At 37.7% G+C, this 6,000-nt stretch overlaps 1 pseudogene; it reads right to left on the minus strand.

Annotated features, from left to right (window-relative positions):
• Nucleotides 1-2,407: 2,407 nt before the first annotated feature.
• Nucleotides 2,408-4,641, minus strand: LOC139459063 (glycoprotein 3-alpha-L-fucosyltransferase A-like; annotated as a pseudogene).
• Between the last annotated feature and the right edge of the window lie 1,359 nt (nucleotides 4,642-6,000).

The raw sequence follows: 6,000 nt of genomic DNA on the forward strand, positions 1-6,000 counted from the left end.
GGCAACAACCAGTCCGGGGAATGGCGTTAGATTAGTGCCCCTTTAAATGAGATAAAGGATACAACATTGTACACGTACGTAACTTACATAAGTTTTTAGTATCAATTTGCAATTTTTGATTAGAAGTTTCAAATATTAAACTGTTAGCGGTCAATTTCAATTTCTTTATTCAGTATAAAGGCCACAGGCCCATGTACAAATAAATATTGACCTATAGAATATACATATTGGTGCAACATTAAACAACGAATGGGATGAACGTAATACAATAGCCTCTTTAATATATTTACAGCATTGAAGTAAATCAGGGAGTTTGCCTGAGCTTTTATGCTTAAAAAAATGAGATTTACAATATATATTTGGAATGTGTTTCTGTCTGATATCATCATATAATGGGCATGATAGCATAAAATGTAATTCAGTTTCAATGATGTTCTTACAAAAAGAACAAAATCGAAATTAAAATCAATATTACTTTTTCTTCCAATATTCACCATGATATTTTATTCTCCAATTCTTAATAGTGATAACATTCTTCTTAGTTCTTTACAAGTGATTTTTAAAATATACAGTTCAATAGCAAATGCTGTTTTGAGTGACGAATAAAATTCTAGATGTTTATAATCATTAACTTGTGAATGCCATGTTTGTATATAACAATCTTTAACTCTTTGTGAAAACTCACATATAAATAAATCAGTGAGACCAACAGATTGATTTACAAAACCAAAACCATATAAATACAAAATATTCTTAATGTTAGTAGCCCTTGTAACTCTTCCTACCTGATCTAATCTATATATCATATTATAACATTGTCTAGGATATCTTTCATTTGACATAGTGGTTAGTTTACACCAATATTTCAAACAATGTACATAAGTCTCACAATACAATTTATAGCGTCCACATTCACCCAAAATAGCAACATTAGTACAAGATTTCTCGACACCAAGTAAATATTTACAAAATTTAGTTTGTATAGCTTGTAAAACATTCCAATTGTGGGTTCCCCAGATTTCCGAACAGTAAAATAATATTGGTTATATTTGTGTATGAAACATTTGAAACAATATTGGTAAAGGAAGGGAGTTAAGTTTAATGTTTCTGGACTTAAGTTTGCACACATTTTGACCATGATAATCGGTTTGAAAATACAGCACCTAAATAACTATATGTTCCTATCTTTTTATGTACATCATCATAAAACCATTTTTCAACATTTTTAAGCTTTCCACCATTTCGGAAAACTAATATTTCAGTTTTATCAAAGTTAACTTTCATACCCCATTTTTAACAAAAAGAAGATAAAACATTAATGTTTCTTTGCAAACCAACAACTGAGTCATCAAATATACATAGATCATCAGCATACAACAATAAAAACAGATCATTGAAATCTTCTCCAACAAATATACCTCTACCACCATACGTCTGTAATGAGTCTTCCAATTGATTAATAAACATAGAAAATAAAAGAGGACTCAAAACGCAAACTTGTCTAACTCCACTAAGACATTCGAAATAATCTGATAAAGAAAAAGTTTATCATGTCATTTATTCCCTCATTAATCTCCAAATTATCTATATCATCAATATAACTACTGACAAAAGACATGGATTCTGTATCTGTAACATTGTCTTGAATATTGAGCCCCTGAGTAAAGTGTTCTAATCTAATCTGTTTATTCAGTACATGAGTGGGCCAGCGGCCCATAGTACAATTCGGTTCACCAGACATGTATAAAAATACAACTGTGTACACCTAAATACACAACAGCAAGGCATTCATAGATAAAGAATATTACTTCTGCAAAAATGAATTCCTTAACTTAAAAGCGTGGTAAATATAACAAGCCAGACTTCTAATTGTTGACTGATGCAGAGACGACATAAGTATGTAAAATTGTTCTATTGATGGATTTACATAATATTTTTGAGGAATATATGTTACTCGGAGAGCATAATATTTTTCACAAACCAATACAAAATGGTATTCAGACTCAACATAGCCTGTTTTACAAACCATACATAACCTTCGCTGTCTTGGGATACCAAAATATCTCCCGGTTTCTATGTGGAGCGAGTGGGAGCTAGCTCTAAAACGTGCCAGTGCAACGCGAAACTTATTGATTGTATTTATCTTCGAGTAAAGTGTTCAATCCATGCTTTACTGCTTATATCGCCTTGGCCTTTATTACTGGGATTTCTAAGAATGGACTTTACATAAGACCAAAAGGCTTTGGGATTTTGCTTACTAGAGTTGACAATATCTACAGCAAGTGTATTAACATAGACGGATGATTTAGAACGACAAACCTTTCTATACTTATTTCTTGTACGTCTAAAACTCTGCAAAAAATCAAGATTTCCTGACAATCTAAACTTATCAAGGTACATATACTTCTCAGTTTTTAATGAGTGACATTATCGGTGATGCGTAGCAAATACCTTTGTCAAACCATGCTGTTATGTCATCGTAGTGTTTCCTGTATTTGTCAACATCCCACAGTCTTCTGCATGCTTCACACATCGCCTGAACCTCTAGTCTGTACAACCGCCGAAAAATGACACCACCTTTCTTACGTATGTATTCATCATATACAGGTTTGTATTTATCCTTTCTCTTCAAATATGCCGTGTATTTGGTTTCATTGTTGGCAAGTTGTTTGATAAAAACGGCTAATTGTTCAGGAGATTTAAAATCCATTGCATTTATGTAAGTATTGTTTTCAGCATGTTTAGTATAATCAGCACCCCCTAGAGTCCGTAATATAGAAAGAATTTTTCTGTTACATAATCTTTACAAAATGCATTTTCAAAAGACAGATAAAATTTATACTTTGAGCTTAACATCTCTAAACATGCGGGGCCATCACTCTTTTGGCATTTAAGTTTTCCACAAGCACCATATACGTCGACTTGGACGTATTTCTTTAGCTCCTTAACATAGTCCATTCTTTTGCTATCTGCGTAACAATGACTTACCATCCATGCAATTGTGCCATTTTTTTGTTTAAAAATCGCAGAATAATCTTTATCTATGGTGTGATTTCTAGCTTGTAAAACACCATAAGGAGCAGGAATATCACTATCGTTTCTGTAATCAATTGTCCAGTTGAACACATTCTTCCAACTCTGTAGCCAAATACTTCTTTTTCCAACCCAACTCGTCCGTGGTGATTCGTGGTTATGTAGAATCCAAACTTGGTCTTTGTACCGCTGTGGTGGAGTTTCCAGCTTCAGGGAAGTCGCAGCAAACATCACGGCACTGCTTCTTTGTAAATACGTCAGATTTGTAGTCATGCGACAGTTCACGTCCGGGCAACCACGAAGCGTAGATAACTCGTCCATGACCGGTTGATACATTGACCTGGTATACAACAAAATTATCTTTGGGTTCTCAAGGACATTGTCTCGGGGATGTGACCTCGATGAGTAGTTAAGTGCACGCGCAGGAAGAACTATGTTCTTTGTCTCAGATTTCGACGTCTTGAGCTCCCTTGAAAGGGCGAAAAGTCCCACCATGATCGTACATGTGAGCACTAATCCGTAGAAGCAACGGCGAATCTGTAAATTGATAAGTCTATTTGTTATTTATTGGTCTGAACACAATTTCACTAAATAGACTAAGAGACGCTATGTGGTCCCAACCAATGACATCGTCATGTAGCTGTGCGCAGAAAGGGGGGTGGGGGTGTAATTTGTGAGCAGTTAGATACAAATAATTGCAAGCAACGGTTTATTGCTGAATTGTCCTAACTTGGAACATATAACTACTTCCGGTAAGGGACATTGGGGTAGCCTGGTGGTGAAAGCGTTCGGTTGTCACATCGATGGACGGGTTTGACTCCCCACAGGGGTACAACGAGTGAAGCCCATTTCTGGTGTTCCCCACCGTGATATTGCTGGAATATTGCCAAAAGCGGAGTAAAACCATACTCACTCACTCAGTAGTTCAAGGTAATAGCAGTGTACATTTCTCTTTCTACCTGATCATGTCAATAGTGGCCCCTTAAAGAATCCCAAGTAACGGAAAAGCTGATAGTGAACTAATTGAATTTATAAAATATAATTGAATTATATGAAATCGGAATTGCGGTGAATATAATCTGTCAACGCACAGAATAACCAGCGAAACAGAATCTATTGGGCCTAAAAGGCATATTAGCGGTGGAAATTATATGAATCGATCACTGTAATTCAGTGATGACCCCAGGTGTTCGCGAAAAGGGTAAGCATGTCCTTCCCCTCCGGTAGCGCATGCCACTCACACTCACACAATTTCCATGAAAGGGCATGAAAAAAATAAAATCTCAATTGTCTGTCGAAACAGATTCCACTGGTGTTAAAAGACAAAATAGTGGAGAAGATTATATGAATGGATAAGTGAAACACCCGGTGCTCACGAAAAGGGTAAACATCAACGACAGGCGTGCTCCGAGCTACCACCTTAAACAGACAGGCAATGCAGGCAACAACCCATTTCCTGCATTCGCTTACTTCATCCGACAAGCAGAAACATACCTTGCACCCTTTCAGTGTGAAAGTACACGCCCCTTGGATCCAAGACCTTATACTTGTCCAGTGTAGCATCGTCATCGTTCTTTCACGAGAACTAGAAATCTGTAGGAATTGCATTCATAATTCTCTTTTCACAATATGGATTTTTTTCCATTAAACTTTAACTGAAATAACAACCGAGATAGTACTGAATACCCTGCGATAGTAACCAGACTGTTAACTCGTTCCGTTTGCATACACGCATGTGTTTACTTGCCTGTATTGGAGAAAATTAAAAAGATGCACATACACAACAACGAAAAGTCTTTTACGTAATTTATAGGTTATCTCGCAAAACTCCACAGTCAGTCAACGGATAATTCTCGAATTTATTCTCGACTTAATTGCCCCTTTTATGGGAGTTAAGCCCCCTTTACACAAGGCTTCGACCTTTGTGCCACCTTTGAGCGATCAAAAACTGGCCAGGACGCTCAATGGTCGCCTTAACCCAGAAAATCGTGTTTCTATGTAACTGCTCCAGCAGTTGTTCAGCAGTAACTACTCGAGTTGTTCAGTGTCTGCAACCAAAATGAAACACTGCAGGTACACGCCCTCTATCTATAGGCAGGCTCAGAAGGCACAACAGGTAGCTCAAAGGAGGCAGAATAGAGGTAGAAGCATTGCCATGGTGTCTCAAGGGTTGCTGTGGTCGCCGAATGGAGGCACAGCGGTCGCCACAGTCATCGTTCAATGCACGCTGTTGATCGCCCAAAGGAGGCATCTGTTACCTGGCGACAATTGAGCGACCACTGTGCCTTCATTCTGCAACAGCGGCAATGCTTGTGCTTCCCTTCTGCCTACTTTGAGCCACATTTGAGCAACCAACCTCCTCGGCGACCTTTGTGCGACTGTTTTGAACATGTTCAAAAACTGCCGGCGACCATGGCGTTCATGGCGATGCCTGAACCTCCTGTGTACTACATTGGAACGACCTAGGCAACCATTCTGCCTCCTTTGAGCCTCCAACAACAACCTGGCAAATTTTATGGTCGCACACGGGAGGCACAAACGTCGACATCCTGTGTAAAGGCCCCATTATTAGTTTATGGCCTGCGTTTTGTGAGTTATGTAAATATCTACCACATATATACGTAGCGGATTCTTACAAAAGTTTGCACATCGGTTTTTCGATTCATACCTCAATGAACAGGAAAATAATACACAGTCAATGCTTATAATTAAATTCGACAACGTAAAACATGTTTCAGCTACAATAGTTAAACCAAACACTGTTGTATGTATCAAAACAGGCAAAAATGACGAGATTGATAAACATTCCAGGTGTAGGAATACAAACTGTGGCGTGACATGAATCAGGTGATCGTTTAATTAATGAACATAACTTGACACGCCTACACGGTCAGTAGCCAATCAACGGAGAGTAGGATCAAAACAATGTTCATTGGACCTGCCAATTAAGGCAAGAGGTGAAAAGAA

This window comes from Haliotis cracherodii, unplaced genomic scaffold (assembly GCF_022045235.1).
Source record: "Haliotis cracherodii isolate W230 unplaced genomic scaffold, xgHalCrac1.p SCAF_13, whole genome shotgun sequence".
In the NCBI taxonomy this organism is placed as follows: Eukaryota; Metazoa; Mollusca; class Gastropoda; order Lepetellida; family Haliotidae; genus Haliotis; species Haliotis cracherodii.